This window comes from Ambystoma mexicanum, chromosome 7q (genome assembly GCF_040938575.1).
Source record: "Ambystoma mexicanum isolate Mex_15411 chromosome 7q, UKY_AmexF1_1, whole genome shotgun sequence".
Taxonomy (NCBI): Eukaryota; Metazoa; Chordata; class Amphibia; order Caudata; family Ambystomatidae; genus Ambystoma; species Ambystoma mexicanum.
In genome coordinates, this window is record NC_090941.1 from 809549605 (window position 1) to 809568750 (window position 19146).

Consider the following 19146-nt stretch of genomic DNA (forward strand, 5'->3'; position numbering starts at 1 on the left):
GAGATTGAATTGGACATGACATATCATTTTATTATTGCCCTTGTAATATTATCTGTAAGAATTAACAAACATTTATAACATGTACACCAGGCGGCCTCATTAATTGAATGCGTGTCCTCATCAGTGCCGTGTGTGATGCAGGGAGCCACACAGCATTCCATGCAACGGTAAAATGTACGCCTGTCACCTTGACGGGCATGCATTCAGGAGGGGCCATTCTTCATTGCATTCAGTAGGTCTGAACGAGAGATAGAACCTCTATCTGACCGGACCCAAAACGTACACAGACTATTTGAGTTGGTTAAAAATCATTTATTTGCCCACTGGTATCATGCCCAGGACAATAAGCAAATGTGTATACCCCTGTGCACTGAAAGGAATCTATTGATGCTCGTCAGCCATCCTTGCTCTCTACTGGTTGGCTATGAGAACCAATAGAAAACATCTTCCCTATGTCTTTGCATCAAATGTACACATTCTCTGATCTCCCTTTATCTGACATGATGTGTCAGTAGCCAAATGGTTGACAATGGGGAATAAATAATTTTGCAAGTACAGTGATATCTGATAAGTGCGGATTTGCATAGGGGCTGCAACCCCTGTCTGCACCTTCAGCCTCACTCTATCACCACCAGGGCTGGAGCCCTGCCACACGAGCCTCAGCAGCACTGCTGCCTGCCCGAGAGGCCCGCTTATTGCAGGATCAGCTAGAAGCCGATCCATCATTCCGACGCTATCGCCGCATGTAGCAAAGAAACTGATGCGACCAACACAGAGGCAACTGCTTTACCAAGTGGCACCTATGAAGGCCACCATCCACGAGGTATGAGCAGTTGCACTCCTCACCACCACGAGGAGCCGTTACCCTCATCAGATGCCTCTTAAAATGGCTGCCGCACTATGGAGCGCATATTTGTTTATTTCGGTTGCCTAGCAACCTTTACTGCTTCGTACTGATAGGCCTGGAAAGGGAACCGGAGATGGAAGCCGGCCCACCCCACCTAAGGCCCACAGTACCCAAGGCCCCCCTTCCTGTCTGCACCTGTCCGCACCGGCAGCAAGGCGCAAGGCACTTAACGCTATTCACCCAGCTATTATCTCCCAACACCTGGGACACACTCTCCAACTACCGGCAACATCACCTCCAATCCAGAAGTAATCAGCTGTGGACAATCTACGCACTCGCCCTTCACGCAAAGGACTACCAGGTACTGTATCGTGCCAGAGTATGATACATACCCCCGCTGCTCCCTCACCATTCACCCAGGAAAGAGCCCCAATATAAATTTCTCACTCTGACGAATGCACAGCACTGCTCATCTTGCACTTCCAGCAATAGCCATCTCCAGACTGTGATACCGTTACCCAAATGCTTTGTACGCCCTGTATGCCAGAAATGCTCACACCAATGCCTGACTGCTTGCCAATACCAAATCGAACCACCACTGTGCTTTTGAAATTGCCTCTGCTCAGCATACCCTCCGCTGTTGCTTATGAATGTGCCTGCCTCCCTAACAAGAACAGCTGTTCATTCAATCTGAATACACCCCTGCATCTGTACTGTTCTATCGGCCAAATCTGAAAGTTGACCTATATGCTGCCACCCATTAGCTGCACTAGCCTAATTGTGAAAGTTGACCTATATGCTGCCACCCATTAGCTGCACTAGCCTAATTGTGAAAGTTGACCTATATGCTGCCACCCATTAGCTGTACTAGCCTAATTGAGAAAGTCGTCTTATATGCTACCACCTACTGCAAAACCAATAGCCACACCTTAGTTGTTCAACCCAATCCTCGCCGCTTACCACATGTACTTATTTACCAATCCCTTCCAAATAATGTTGACATTCCTAACCCCCATAATGTTCCCCTTTTGTATAATGCCCCAATCCGTGCCCTGCACAGGAGGATGCTTCTTCAAGGTCGATGAAGGCCTAGCCAGATTGGGTTGCCAGCAACACCACCCAGTTCCCTGCCCCACCCCGTTCCTTCCCTTCCATCCCGCATTCCCCTCTTCAACTGCACATAAAAACGCCACCAGGACGATTATCACCAATCTTGAAGCACCAACCAGTCCAAACCTGAGCCATAACCTAGAGAAATACCCCCTAATTACTGAGAAAAATAATATGACAACACCCACCTTGGGCCTCATCAGATTTAACAGACTGAGATCCAGAACCAGACTCAACCACCAAGCGACTAAGCCCACCACAACCACAGATACTCTAACCAAAATTAACACCATCTACAATAACCACCAATTTAAAGACCTCTCCAAAAAACCTATCAAACCTTCAACTAAGACCAAAGCCACCACTCAATCACCCAACCAAGAGAATACCCCACCTCAAGACCCCACCCTGATGGTCAAAGGCGCACTCATTAATGCACGCTCCCTCGGAGCTCACGCCATATAAATTCACGACCTCATCGTGGAACAACTTGACATTCTGGTAATCACCGAAACCTGGTTGCTCCCTGCTGCAGGCACACTCCTAGCCATTGCTATCCCCCAGGATATAGCTTCTTTCGAACAGACAGGAACAACACTCAAGGAGGTGGAGTCACCCTAATAGCCAGAACCACATTGCAACTCAGAGCTTGCCCATTGGAACAAATACAGGAATACAAACCCCTACTAGTTAAATTTACCTCCACCCCTAAAACCACCACCAATTTCTTGGTAGTATACAGGTCACCTAACAAAACCACCCATCCCAATATTGACATCCTCCTACTGCTAACTCCTATCATCAAACCCAAAACTAAATGTATAATTCTAGGAGATATCAACTTAGGCTATAGTGATCCTCTAGACACAGACGCGTCAGCCTTCTACACAGCCACGTCAGACATGAATTTTGCACAGTTGATCAATGAACCCACCCATTCCAAAGGTAGAACCCTGGACTGGATCCTCACCCTCAACTCTCAAATCAACATTGACTCTATCCTCCCAGTAGACTGGTCAGATCATTTTGTCATTAGTTTCACATTGGAATATAACAACATTGACCACGCCATCCCCAAATTACCAGACTCCTTTGAAACAAAAAATATCAAAAAAACTCTCTGCAGACAACCTCTCCCCCATCCTGAATGCAGCCCTAGGCAACGTAACTCTAAACACAAACAATCCTGCTTACCTAGCAGAGTGCTAACAACAAAGTCTCACTTGCCCGCGTCACTACCAAATCACGAAAACCAGACAAACACTCCTGCTTCTGGTTCAATGAAGAACTAGTCTTCCTTAGACGCACAAAAAGATCACTTGAGCACCTACACAGGAACACCAACACCCCTGAATCAGCAAAGGCCTTTGAAGTAGCTAATAAAAAGGTATAAAACTGCCATAATCTCCCATAAAGCTAACGCCTTCCACCTTTGGATCACTAAAGCCAACTCTGACAGCAAAGAATTGTTCTCCATCCTCAAAGAGCCAGAGCGCCCAATAATGCCAGCAAAGCCTGGTGCACCACAATACAAGATGCTCTAGTTTCCAAAATCCTGCTGCTGCAAAAGACAATTGACAGTAAAAAAAATCACTCCTGGCAGAAAAAACATCTTCTAACATAACTATAAACCCCCCTAGTGCCCCCCCTGCACCCCATTTCACTTCACTCCAGTCTCTAACAAAGAAGTTCTAGACACAATAGCTTAACTCAAAGCCTCCAACTGCAAAGAATACCAATTCCCATCCCACCTAGTCAAACTCTGCGCCCCCACCCTATCACCCATCATCACCAAATTTGTCAACGCCTCCTTCAACTAAAACTCAAATTCAAAACCACCTAGCACACAACCAATTACTAGGGGACCGACAGTCAGGATTCCACCCTAATCACAGCACGGAAACAGCCTTACTCGACCTGAAGATCCAAATGGATGCCACCAGAGAAGCAGGCAAACTCTGCCTACTAATGCTACTAGCTCTCTCGGCGGCCTTCGACTTGGTTGACCATGACACACTTTGTGCCACTTTAGCCAACAACTTCAACCTGTCCCACAATGCTACTGACTGGATCAAATTTTTCCTTGCAGATAGGACCTCTAGAGTATCCATTGGCAAAGAATCAGCAGATCCCATACCAGTACAGGTAGGCGCCCTGCAAGGATCATGCCTATTCCTCACCCTCTACAATGCCTACACTAAGCTGCTTTTTGCAGCACTGGATGCTATCGGCGTCATCTACACCAACTTTGCAGATGACGCACAGATCCTCATTCCTCTAACAGGCAATCATGAGCAAGACACACTGCTCATCAACAAAATGTACTCACTCATCCAAAGCTGGATGGCTAACAATAGCCCATGTCTCAACGACGACAAAACAGAGCTACTCATACTAGGATCATCCTCCAAAATGGACTCTCTACAGCCTGCTTACACATCCTTCGTCATTGATGGCACCACGATCCCAGTGCTCAAACAAGTTAAGACACTTGGAGTCTATCTTGATGCCACACTAATGATGACTAAACAAGTCAACACTTTAGCCTCCTCCACCTCCTATACATCCAAACTCATCTCCCTTAGTCGCAAATTCCTCACACCTGATAGCTGTGTTACATTAGCAAGAGCGCTCATACTTTCCAAGCTCGATTACTGCAATATCCTCTTGCTAGGCACCTCTAATACTAACATATCTAAACTCCAATTTATGCAGATCAAAGGCCTCCGAGCTGCATTAGGCATAAATAATCTGAACACATCACAAGAGACGACCAATGGCTCCCATCAAAGCCAGAATTATATTCAAAACCCTAAGTATCACGTATAAATGTATCGCCAACAAAGCTCCTAACCACCTCCTCAATACAGTTGTCAAGAAAAACCACACCAGGCTCCTCAGCTCTAATAACAATGAAAACCTCAAAATCCCACGATATAAAAGAAAAAGCAGGGGGCAGCAGTTTCAAAGTACTCGCGCACAGGCACTGGAATGCCCTACCCACTAACATCAAGAACGAAACGTCCCACCCTAAATTTAAAAAAATCACTGAAAACCTGGCTATTCAACCAATTCTAAAATGTGAGACAAGACCCCTACCCACTCAGACCAGATCCCCCAATCTACTGTATAAAAATGTATATAAATATATATCCTAATAACTCTGTTCTTACTGTTTCTAATGTTAAGATTGTATTTACCCATAGTCTGTAACTACGCTGTGAAACATCCGGGTCTGGGAGTGTAACAAATGTAATAAATAAATAAATAAATAACGTGCAGGCACTAGAGCATTGTCACCCAGTTATTTTAATTTACAAAATGTGTAGTGCAGCATCTGGTCGGTAAGTTAGAGGAACTCAGTACAGTTCCCAAACAGCACAGCTACTGAATGTCTGTGTTGATGATATGACAGTATGTCGATGTGCACGTATGTCTGTTTGTAACTTCTGGAAATTAGTGATTTGTGGATACAGCCCGTGCATGTGTTTCAATCCATGCATACTTTGCTGTGCTGGTGGGCATACTTATGAATGTTTATTTTTCAATGTGCGTTTTACAGATTGTATAGATTTCCATGCACACATGATCTGGAGACGTGTGGATTTACGGTGGGCATCACTAGGTAGACGCTGCCTGTTTGTGTGGGGATTTGTGTGTGGCTGTGTGGAGTTATAGCCTTAACGTATGTTGTTGGATGTGTTGGAAGCAGGGGATTCGGTTCCATCTCAGTAACAGTATTTTGTTTGCTTTTCCCACTAGGTAATGTGAGAGGAGAGACTGGTTCGGACTGTTTGTAACTCCCTGCATTTAGGCCTATTAGTTCTGGCTACTTGCTTGACTGGATAGCAGGGTTTGCCTGGTCACTCTGAGTGAATGGAGCGTTCGGTGCACTTTGATTTTCTGACATGTTCCACCAACCCTAGTTGAAAAAAAACTGGGTACTGTGCCCCATCTGGGTTCGGGACACAATCGCCACCTCTTTCTTCTCGTTAACATCTCCCTTTTCTTACCTACTACAAGTTAGAAAATGATCTCCCTGTCCTCAAGAGACCCTCTGCTGATCCCAACAAGCCTGGGTCTACTGGACTCTCTTCCACCACAATATTTTAAAATCCTTGAACGCGCCATCTTCAACAGAATCGGCAACTTCCTTGAAACCAATGACTTCTGCCTTTCCTCTTTAAGGTGATTGGACCTGCCTGAATGTTGCAAGCAGCCATTTTACTCCAGCAAAAAGACCTGCTCTTAAAGGCAAAGTCAATAAGTTGAGCAGTAATACATTCGAGTAAGATCCCGTCACCACTCCCTTTAAGTCGAGTCCTTACACCAGCTCACCAAGGAAAATTCTGGGAGTTGAGAGGCAAACAGGCCAAGGAAAATCCTGTCACTGCTCCCGTTAAGTCATTAGAGGTTGTACAAGTGGATACAATTCGTATTTAAAGGTAACGAACAATACAGAGCATACATGCATTGCTTTCATAAGCGTGCCTTTGTTGAACAGGGTTACCACATCGAAGGTTCTTGAAGCAACAAGACTGCAACAAGCAGTCAGGCGTATAGATTAAGCTGGTCTTTCACCTTAAGCTTCAAGAACTGCAACTCCTTTTGAGAAATGAAAAGTGTACATTTTCTGAGCAATAAAATGTGAACACAAACACCTTTTTGGAAATCGGAAGTTATATGCATTATATGCAGATAGAGTTCATTTGAATTGGGGAAGTATAATCTGTCAACAAGCATGCTTCAAATTGGACATTTGGAATCACAGTTTTAAACAGGTTCTAGTGAACAAGAAAATCTATGTTCATATTTTTTGTTGCCAATCACTCCCTTTCCTTAGCCTGCAACATGCAGCCAAGTAGTTGCCATTTTACAAAATAGGTGCCACCTTTTTAGGATGAATGATGTACACTTTGATCATGTCAAAGCCTCTGTGCCTCCTTCAGACATTGCCAGAATAAGGTCAGTGTGACAACATATTTCTTTTAATAGAATATGACTCAGCGGCAGCCCTTTGCTTCTTTTGGTGCATTGATGGGAGACGAAAGAGGGCAGAGGATAGACACATTATATGCTTTAGAGCATTAGGCAACATAAAACAATTGTCAAGTTTTAGTTTGAAAGAGATATGTAGGCTGAAATAAGAAATAGGCACACATATTGCTCGACACGGAGTGGGTTTAAATATGCCTGTGTTACAGAGGACGCACTATATATGAAGCAAACCTAAAAGTTAAAGGAAACTGGTTCAGGACAGCATAGAAAAAGGTATAGGGTGCATATATATGAACAGCATTATTAAGAACAAGCAGAGTTCCGCTAGGGGGAGGGGTGCGGGAATCAGATGAGGGGGAAGAGAAAGAGTGAACATGGCTTCCTTGAACTACAGCTGAAGACCATGAGGACCTGGAAGGGGGAATCCCTCGAAGTCCATCACATGAAGGAGTAGCCAGCAGAGCCAGGAAGAGGAAAAAGGACAAACTAAGAGTACAGAATCCATTCCTAACGCCCTTGTTCCTCTACCAGCCTCGCACAACACCATACCAGGAGCCTCTGCAGGGGGAACCCCCTCTCAGCCTCAGGGACCAAGCAAACAGTAGCATAATCCAGAGACAGGACGGTAAAGAGAGCTCAGACTTGATCCTTTGTCCTCAGCCTGGCAAAGACACTGGCACCAGGACACCAGGGAAGCAGCAGCCAATCAAAAACCCTCTCACTGTGTGACAGAGCCTGAGGAGAGACAGTAGAGGCAGCTTCATCATGTCTCAGTGTGCTAGGTTGGGATTGGAGTAAAAAAGGAGGAGATGGGTGTGTTCCGATAGGCCTCTCTGGGGATGTGTTTGCAGGGAAGAACATATGTGAGTTTACCGCTAGGAGGCCTGTCCCGAGGCCCCATCCTGGAGCGTGACCCTGTCTGGTGGAGGCCCTGTAATGGCGACAAGATTATATGGAGGAGGTTTAACCCTTCTGCAGAGCTGTGTCTTGAGTAGGGTAGGACATGCAATGCATTATACCAGGGGTCTTAGTATACTGGACTTTGGTCTCGAGAGCCCTGTGTTAGGGATAAGCCCTAAGGAGCGTCCTTTCTTTGAAGGTCCATGGATGCCCTGAAAACACTGGTTTTCATGGCCTGCCATGGGGTTTGTATCCCATCGTCTTTACCTGGAGTCACTTCCCTGACTATGCTGGAGAACCATCTGGAGGAAGCTTCTATATATCGTGCTCTGAGGATATTCAATTAATACCTTATTGCAGGAGCCTTTCATGGGTTTGGACTATGGGGCCTCTGGAAAGGGTGCATTCTTGGAGAATGAGGTCCTATAGGGCATCGGTTTGGGGGGTTTGCCTTTCAACAGCATAAGATTGAAAGAATCCAAACAAAAGCAAAGACGTTAACACCGGTAGCACCACTGACCAAATCAGTACACACTCCGCTTTACTAACCAATTGTCCAGCAAATTTGTATTAAATACTCAAAAAATAAGCTATTGATTCCAGTAAACAAAAATGTGAATAAAAGATGCTGCACGGCTATAGAAGTTTCTGCGATTACAGCCTTCAGCTGAACACCCTCATTAAAAGAGGCACCTTTAATGAAAACAGTTTCATTATCACAGAACTCTATCTCTGTCCATGCCATAACACACAATGCATGGAAGAAGAACTCACCCAAGGCATCCACCAGCAATGTTCAGCTCAAAGTTCTGAATATGAGAATCTTTCTTCTCAAAAAGTTACCCATCCGGGATTTACAGCAGGAGACACACACAACCTAATTGTCCCTCTCAACACCACACACAACAGTTGTTTATCAAACCCTTCATAATGGTCATTCATTGGCCTTATGTGTGACAAGATCCTGTACACAATCACAACAAGGAACCTCAGATTTCCCACTGGATCCACACCCCAGTCTAGACAACAACAGAAGAACCCTTCTAAACAAACGCTGTTAAACCAAGTTGTACTCCATTCCTCCGTACCATCACAGAAGAGCTTTAATGTAGTTTTAGTATCCCATTTGATGGGGTGGCCTGCCATAATAACCACTATTCAAAATTACAAGAGGTTGTTCTAAGAGATTCCTGAGTAGGTCTCAGGGTGGAAGGAGTTCAGAGGGTTGTTTGGTGGAAGGGCCAACCATCCCTACCTATTTCCTGCAGGTTTATCTCCTCTCTAACCCAGGCGTCCTTAACAGGGTGTTAGTATTTCCCTATCTGTCTGATGTTTTTGACTAAGACTGATGGTGTTTTATCCAACACGTTCACTATCTAACTCCCTAGGGACTTTCTAGACTTCACTGACCTAGCCCAATTAGTATTCTAGGAAGTTAGGGATGGGGCCTTCTTTTGCCTAGTATCACTCCTCTGTCTCTCACACCGAAAGGCTACTGATGCTTCTCTACTCTGGGTTACTCCCACCATACTAAAAGTCTGTCCGATCTCTCACTCCGCCTTTCCATCTCCATCCTTTGATCCTACATCTCCTTTTACTTCTTAACTCCTTCACTTACTATTATCGCTACCTCCTATGACCTCCACTGTTATCTTCTCCTCTTTCCTTCCTCTTATTCTACTTTCTCGCCTCCCGCTACTCTCCCGTTGTAATCTCCATATTCCTCTCACTCTACACTGATAGTTACCCCTATTTTCCCAATCACTGTCGCTTTTACTATTCTGTCATTCCTACTATTTCTACTGTGTACTTAACCCTCTCTATCATCCTCTACTACCACTCTACTGCTTTTTCTACTAATGATCGCTACTACATACTCCACTACCACTCACTACCGTCCAATGCCAACTACCACCACCTACTCCCACCACCACTCTACTACTCACACAACTACTACCACCTACTCCTCCCACTCTCCACTCATTTATAAATACTCCACAGACCCCTTATCTTCAATACCTTCTGGAATCGCGTTGCTCTCTACTCTCCTGGTCTCTCTCTCGGACGTACTCCACCAACTCCTGTCCTCACCAAACTAACCCACACTCAACCATGCTCACACACTTTCTTAAATAGTCCAACCCCTCCCAGGATTATCTTAGGAAATCACTTACCTGTCTTGAGGGGCTGTGACAGGGCAGGCCATGGGGAGGGATGCAAAGGGTGTGTAAGCCTCACCCTTCCTCTAGGCTTCATGCCACATTCCTGTCCTAAAGTAAAAGGCTATCTAAGGAACTGGAGTCCCTGTTGGATACAGCCCCCTACCCCCCAAGACTTTCCACCAGCAAATTCTGGGAGAGGAGTAGAAGAGGAAAACCTGAGCTGTGGCAGAAGGGTGACATAATATCGACTGACTGAACAAGAGGCATGAATGCGGGTAGGAAATTACCCATTAAGTTCTGGTGAATCCTGAGAAGCCCAAGGCCCATACGCTTGATAGGCTCGTTTCTCCTATGATGGACATTGACTGCGATTTCTTTGGGGAGATGTGTGGAAGGAGTCCCGGCTGTGTTGGAATCGCATCTAGAGTTATGGCTGATACCTTGCTCTTGGGTTTTTCCTTTGTGAAGTGTGGTTACTTGAGGTTTGGGGACGCGATTAATTATTGTTGGCAATGCCATTGGTTCAACTAATTTGCAGAAATGGTTGGGGCTCATGGAGACTGAGAGATGGGAGATGTTATTGAGGGGAGAATACAGGCTTGGCTGTTCTTTCTACTTGGATCCAATGGGGTGATTTTTATACACTTACCCTGCACATTCAGAGGCTGTAAAAATGAGAGCACAGCTATGTCGAACCAAGCTTTTGGAATAGTGATCCCTCAGAAAACGCACAGGATGAATCAACTACACCATAATGTTTTCTAAAAATGTTTTGCTTTGCGAGGGAGAATAAACAAGGCACAACAATCCTATTCACAAGCTACATCACTTGTGTACACCATGCCATGCTTAGACCCAGGAGGCAGGCTTTTATCGATAAGAGGGTTCTTATTTGGTTATTTGGTGATTGTCATATCCATCTATTGACCCAACTCTAAAGAAGATGCTCCTTCTTATCACAACTAATATTAAAGAGGGAAAGTTTATTTTTGGTAGTGACTTGAAAATGGTTTCTACCTCTCTTTGTCAAATCTCTTCCCTCTCAATCTTTGGATTTTTGCAACTCCTTTGTATTCGGCCGGTTTTTTGTGAGAAGTGGTGGTAGCAGATTTTTGGCGACTCCTACATTCATGAGAGAGGCATTATTTTTGGCACCTCTTTTGTCCAAAAATTATTTTCCAGGATCAACCTGCTCGTAATTTCTGCCTCTTGGGCTCCCTATACAATATAAGCTTAGGTAGGTTTTAGGGGGTTTTCAGAACATTCACTGGTCGTAGGATTCCTGAAGATTGAACACATGATTACCCTTATGAGGCCCCATGGAAGCTCTGTGATCCGATTCTGAGACAACACCCAAAAAGAAATCTCTCAAGTGATCTCTAATTTCAGGAGAAATTTTTGAGTGAGGTTGGAGATTGGCATGATCTGGGATGGGATGAAGCTGGTCATATGGAGTGTTCTTAGCAAAGCCACAGCATTTACACAATCATGAGAATCATTAAGCTCTTATTGGGAAAATCGGTCAATGAGAAAGAAAATCGTCATTAAAAAATGATTTCTCAAGACTCAGCAAACATGCTGCCTTGCAAGTTCAAACCTGGAAGTTTGGGAAGAAGATAAAATATCAAACCATTTTTTGAAAATGAAACAATATCACTACTGGAAAGCCAACAAAGCCAATCATCCACAAGTTTATATTATGGGCAGAGATATACGTTTTCATCCCCATCCTGGCATATTCATATTGAAGCACAGAGAACACAACATCGCGATACACACTATTTGTATAGCAAAATCTTGGCCAGGTCATACCTCCACCCAAATATTCAAATGGCTTACATGGAGTCATCCTTCCCTCTTAAGATTAGGAAATCTGAATGGCTAAGTTTGGATAATTTGATTTCTAAGGAAGAACAATGGGTCAGCTTTGTCATACCTACAGCTCTCCAAATTACCAGGACCAGACAAGTTCACCCCTTGTTATGCAGAACCTTTAAACCACTCCTTCTGGCCCACTTGACACCTCTTTCCATCTCGCTTTCCAGAACAGATTCTATCAGTCCTTCTAAGGCAGAGTCCAATACTACATTACCTTGCTTGGAGAAGTGAAGCATAGGACTCTGCCTTAGAAGGACTCATAGAATCTGTTCTGGAAAGCGAGATGGAAAGAGGTGTCAAGCGGGAAGCTACACTTCTACAATCAAGGTAAGGTAGCTTTAGACTGTGGAACTAACCTTCTTATCACTTTACTTAATTTAATGCAAAGCTTTAGTCTATGACCCTGTCCAACCATCTGTTATCTATTCTCCCTTCACTGGTGGGTCCAGATCAAACTGGATTATCCTAAATCATAATTCTCATGGCCATATCAGACACGCTTTTTAACCCAAATACAAAGGGTGAAGCCTAAGGAAACCTGTGAGTTTTCTCTATCCCAACGCTAATAAAGCCTTCAACTTGAGCTTTACTTTTAAATCCCTTAAACCTTTCGGCTTGGCCACTTTATCAACTTCCATAAACCATACACTAAAACTAAGGTCAATAGAGCCTACAAAATGTACATAGGGAACCTGTTGAGTGGCTCTTTCTCCCCGCTGATCTTTGCCTGAAACATCTGTGCAAAGCACGATTTTCCAGGGATCAGGGAGACTAGGGAGAGCCATTGCTTAGCTTTATATGCAAATGCTGTCATGTCTTGAATGATTCCAGGAACTCTATTGCAGCTGTGATGGGGAAAGTACGTTTTACGAATCAGCCTCAGGTTTTCATATCAACATAATTAAATCAAAAGGGGTTTACTATTTCAGAATCTCCTTCCTATACAGCACACTTGAAGCAGCAATTTCCATTGTCCTCTGAGACAGATGTCATACATAATATGGGGATCAAGATTGCCTCATTATACACAAATATATGCAGGCTCACTATTCCCCCTTTGAGATGAAGCATCATGTCAGATTGTGGCAGGTCGAGCAATCCCAAGATCTCTTGTTTGGGTTGCAGGATGTCTTTTAAGATGAACGTGATCCCTAGGCATTTATACTTATTTCTTGCCCTTCCTATCAAGATCCCAGATTCTTCCATTTCTATGTTACAGTGCATACAGTTTCAACTGGATTTAAAAAAAACAAGAATGCCTGAATAGGTTCTAACTAGCAGGTGGTCTACTCTGGGGGACAGAGGGTCCCTTGCTTCAAGAGGCATCTGTTTGTGGAACAGCTATCCCACCTCTTTGATTGGTTTAGGTCTTGGTCCCAGGTACGGTGGTTGGACATGAAACAAGGAATCAAGTAAGTTGGGAGCCTGCAACGCTATCATTTTTACTGTTCCTAGCTAAATCTGATAGGTTACTTTCCCTTGTACTCAATCCACTTTATATTACTGGGACAGAAGCTTTAGCAAAAACTATAGCTCATTGAAAATGAAGGGGTCTCCAGAGGCCGAATTTCAACATCATACAAATTGTTGACCACCCCAACCCCCTTGAAAAGCTACCCGTATGTTTAGGCGGGAGGATGAAATGAAAATACAATTAGTACCCGGCAGGGTGGCAGCCTCCCAGCCAATCGGGAGTCTCAGAATGGGGGCTTTACCACATGGTAAAATCGCCACTCCGCGCCTCCTTGGAAGCAGGAGGCCGCCATCATCCCCACCGGGAATCAGGTAAGTGCGCCTGCACTCCCTTACCCCTCCTTCCCCCAACCTCAATTTCAACATTTCCCACCACCTCCCCGCTTACCTTGCGCTCCACAGTCCCTAAGCAGCACTGTAAAATCTCAGTGTTCCCGGCACATCTCCTTCCCGGAAATAGGCACCATGGAAAGGGAAAAGGGAATAGGTGTAGTTTCCTTCTCCCTGATCCATGTTGGCTGTTAGGAAAGATTCCCATTTATGTGTAATTTTCCCTCCTGTTGTGTACCCCCAAATTTCTGCTGATGTTAAACACCATAGTCTGACTTTACCAGAGGAGCCCAACCTTCTGCTGTACTCCTCTGGGCTTTTCGCTCAATTTTTATGGGGAAACTGACATGCCCTTAAGACAGTCAGTACTGGGAGACTTTGTTTCCCTTAGTCCTTTCCAATGTTGCAACTTTTCTGCAACATGTAACACGTGTACAATGTACCATCCAGTACAGTGCACTTAGGTCTATTAGTCATTTCCAAAGGCCCTAGATACTCTCAAAGGATTTTTTAGGAGAAGTGCAGATGTGCCTTGGACAGGGCTTGTGGCAGCTTATAATTTTGCATATTTTGAACCCTTTCCTGCCAGGTAAACCACAATTATCGCATTTGGCACAAACAGGTGGCCTGGCTCCAAAATGGCCATGCTACAAGGTTCTTTGTCCTATCATTAGGCCATCCTGCCCCTTTACCATCCCCAGGTTGAGCCGACCCGGGTCAGTCCTTATTTGGGCATGCATTCTCCCATGAAACTCCAAGCTTTCACAGGCTTCTGCATTCCTTGTGTGTGTTCCTCCAGGATGTGGGCTGTGATGTCTGTTCCCAATATACATCCTGGGTGCCAGAGTCTGGAGTGCGGTGAATGCCTGGGACCACCGTGGTCCGTGATTGGTCCACGTATGGTATACCTGTATGTGAGCAGATCTACCATTGGGTCCTCTTCATTTTGGCGCAATGGAGATTCTGGATAAGAGAAGGCCCCAAACACCCATGCCATGTCGATCTCTAGAGTTCTCACTGAACAAAGCATAGGATCCAAGTATCCTGAAACCAAGAAGCAGGGGTGGACTGGCCTATTGGGAACTCTGGAGATTTCCCGGTGGGCCTCTGCACCCTGGGCCTCTTTAGTGTGGTATTTCCACATTTTCTCATAGGAAAAGCATTGGACTTGCTGAAAATGTGTCGTATGGGGCCACTTTGGACATTATTTTCAGGGCATCTTTTGGCCCCCGGTCATTATTTCCAGGGCCTCTTTAAGTTCCCAGTCCACACCTGCTAAGAAGCCGAGTCGAGGAAACACTGGTGACCCGCTGGAAGGTTTGGCACCATTAGTCCGCTGTCGTCCCGTGGGACCCCTCTGCATCTGGTCGTCCTAGAAGGTCTACAAAGATGCTTCGACCTATTGGAATAGTGGGACCAACTACTCTCGGCACCTTCATCAAACCCTGCAAGTAAGCCCTCTCGGAAGTGTCCCTGGGCCAACCAGTGGGCTGACCATCTTACGCAGACTCTTTGCCCTGATACCGCCACCGTTTCGAGGAGGCCCTTTTCAACTTGGTACCTCGCTAACTCTGTGTTCACGGGACTCTCACACCGAATTTCATACACTTGGCATTCTCAGGTCTGGAGTAAAGTGAGTGCACCCAAACTGGGATATATGCCGTTACGTGTCACCCAGCCGTTGTGACAAATGATGCAGCTGTGCCGCATTTGTGCACCTCCTGCCCTCAAGCCTACTGCAGTGAAACTGGCCTGAGCCATCCACCAGGAGCGGAGAACTTGCCACTGTCCCGTTCGTGAATCATTACTGTATCTTTGTCTCTGAAAGCCGCAGAGCTGCAAAATTGTCGCACTTGAACCTGCAACTGAAGTGGACTCGACTGCCGAAGTTTGGTCTGGAGGGTGCTGGGGGTCGGCGAGTAATCGCAACTCTAACCAGTGGCCCCCTACTGCCTCCATCCAGTTTTACACATGAGGGCCCCTGGGGGCCCCTCTCCTTTCCACTGCTAGTGAGAACTAATGAACGATTCCCAACTCTTGGAATCAACTCTGCCCTCAAGTGGAGACCCTCCTCGAATAGTGGGAACCTATTCTTCATCACCTCACCCACCTTCCTGAGTTGCTACAGACCCCTGAAGAGACTCAGTTTTGCCCATTTAGGCTACCGCGTGCGTCACCAGTGCAAGTACATTTGAGCAATAGGCTCCACTCTTCTTAGGGATTGGACTGCCTCTTAGTTAGGAGTGTGTTGGATGCAGAATGGACTAGAGACTACCTGCACTGCCCGTTTCCTTTCCCTTTTAGGTTGTGGACTAATTTTGTGATAATAACCCTCTAGACCTCATTGATCTTGTATATATGTAGTTAGATAGGATTGTGTTGGCTTAATAGTATTACTGTGATTTTGATTTGATTTGTGTGTTGAAACTCAAAGGCCTTGAAATAGAGAAATAGATGTATTTGTAATATATATATATATATATATATACACATATACACACACACACCTGACTGGGAGTGATTTGTAAGTGTCCTTTACTCTGTGTGCTCATTGAGTTCTTTCAGTCACCCTCACCACTCCTGAGACCTAGTCTTGATCGCTGCCAAGCTACCTTGATTGGTCTGGCTTGTCCAGAAGGTTACCTTGTTCCAAGAAACTGAGCTGGCCTCCTGAACCTCTGCCCACAGGTCATTTTGGTTTGTATTTTTTTCAAATTTAGAAATGGAAAACACACTGTTTCTCAACTGGAAAAATAACTATTAGTATCCTGGTACAACGTGCAATGATACTAATAGCAATACACCATTAACTGGGAGGGCATAACCGGAAAAGGTAATGCCCCTGGGCTTATATTAAAGCACTCACTTTACTCTGGCTTCTGATTTTCACCCTGGGCAATTACCTAACCTGGTAATGCCCCCAGCCCCCAGCTCTGGATGTGTTGCTTAAATAGATCACCTGGGCTAGGGCTCATAAGAACTCAAAGTGTCAATTAAAGAATGTGCTTATAAACTATACTCTAGGTGTTACTTGCCCCCAGCTTGACTCCACAAAATTATTTTTTCCTATTTCCCCCAATTTCAGAAAGGCTATGGAGAGAATAGCTCATTAGCACATATTTGGTGGTCCTGCGCCCTTGCCCAGATTTTCTGGCAGCAGGTTCTGGACAGAATAAAAGATATTTGCAGCATCCATAGTCCCCTAAGCCCAGAAGTGATCAGGGGATGGAATTTTCTCAGCATCTGGGAATTATTTATTCTTGCTTTCTGTAACGAAATTACTACTGTCCTGCAGAAGTACAAGTAGGGCTAACAGCGAACCACCTATTCAGCCCTCACACTTCCAAAAACAATATTGATCCCCATCAGAAAGGAAAAACAGGGACAGCCAAGATATACATCTCCTTCATCCTTGGTGGTAACATGGGCCGAGGGAAGGCTAGACTATTAGAAATGGTGTGAATGTGAGACAGTAGCAACCCAAACAGCAAAAGTATGTAGAGGAGCAGATGGACATGTTATCATTAACTCCCACCCCCTCACCTCCATCATATTGGCACAACAGGAGAAGAGCCCTATTTGGGACACCAGGTATTGTCCCAATACCGCATCGAGTGCATGAGAGACAATATGCACTTAGACAACCGTATTGAATGTGCACTAGCACTGTCTTCACACACCAATGGACTTTGAAGAGCAATAAGTGAAGGGAGGGCAGAGTGAAGTCATGAAGGAAAGACACAAAGACGCATTGGAAACTATATATGCAAATACTTAAAGAATGAAGATGTAAAGAAGTAATAAGAGAAACATGTAATTGAATATGAAGAAATCATGTGCACCAAAGAAATTAGTAGAGACAAAGTGAATGTACATACGCAGAAATGCAAGGTAGATGAGACATATAGAGGCTTGCTGTTGAAGAAAATATCAAGTGACTGAAGCAGCCATGAGAACAAGATGGGCGCCAGACTTGTGTTGAAACCAAATAGGCTACACCAGAAATAGACCACAGCTGCATAGACAAAAGATGCTGGAAAACCAGCTTTGAGTGAGGAATAAAGAGGAGTCTATCGGCCTGGGGTCAAGGATGCCACATTAAGGAATAATTGCAAGGCACAAAGGGAGCCAAGAGGATAAGCCATGTATGTAAGACATATTTCTCTTAGATTAAGCAAAGACGAAAACATCTGCAAGTACTGGACCGTCAAGGATGCAAAAAGCTTCTGTGAGGTAGAGCATTCAAGTCTCCAGAGGCCAAGAGGATTCATGACACCCTGTTTAATTGAATTAAATAGCATTAAATAAAACGTTGAAATGGACAGAACCGTGGTCTCCTCACATGTGATTCAGAATTCTAAAATATGGGCTATTCATTAATCTTTAGACAAAGATTATGGTGTACCTACAATCCCTTGAAAGTCCCAGAACAGAGAACAGGCTGCAAGGCCAATTACAAAGGAGAAGCCTCAGTTTAGGGCCTGACCGATGAGAGATCATGGATGATGGACTAATTGGGCAAATGGGTAGTAGTCTGACGTTGCTCTCTGCAACAGAGTTTCATTTTGCTTACGTGCTGCTAATGAGCTGAAAGTCCAAGATTGGAACAGAATGCCAAAATCATAGGGTCTATGTAGCAACATGCTATACAAAGTTGCACAGGCCAACCCACTGCTGTTACTCTGCTATAATCTGTATTGTACGTGTTTAGAGGTGTGTCAAGGCGTGCCCACTAGATAAGGGGCATCCAGTGATATTACCAATACATGATATATAGTGTGAGGAACTCATGGTGACAACACATAAAACAGACACAAGTAATCACAGTTCAAGGGCATTTATTGAACAATGAATGATGTGTGCAGGTTGGAAAAATGCATGCTCTAAATCTAAGATGGGAGCAACTTTCGACCATCAAATGAAAAATAAGGCAGTCCTCCTAATGGCGTTGTGTCAACAATAAAAAGGGCATATACTAAGAAATCTATTGCCAAACCCTCACAACTAATACAAAAAGGGGTGTGGGATAGTACTCAAGAACAGAAAGTAGTGTTCTCAAATAATATGTCAGGATGTGATAGCTTGGGTCTCCCTTCCCCACGTTTTGGACACAGGTTAAGATGGGAGAAAGGAGCACAGTACAGTTTCGGACAAAAGTTCCATTAACTAATGAAAGTTTGTCTCAATGTTCGCTTGGTGATGGGTTCACCCCTGGGCCCCCCTCTTCTGGGAGTCTACCCTTCTCCTTCGCTTATCACAGTTTCACGTAGGGTGACGATTTCACCCCTGGGTTCCCCTCTTCTGGCTGCTGACCCTCCTCGTATCATATTCCAAATGATGCCACAGTTTCTTTATCAAATAACCTTGGGTGATAGCTTCCCCCTTGGTTCTCCCTCGGTCGGGTTCAGATTCCTCTTGCCTTTTTGATCTTTTGGGCTGATGGCTTCA

The 19146-nt window shown here is 44.8% G+C and overlaps 1 protein-coding gene across 2 annotated transcripts in view; it reads right to left on the minus strand.

Annotated features, from left to right (window-relative positions):
• The window catches only part of ARHGAP42 (Rho GTPase activating protein 42), a 979121-nt gene that overhangs the window by 535468 nt on the left and 424507 nt on the right, over nt 1-19146 (minus strand). The gene's annotated exons all lie outside the window — the stretch shown is intronic.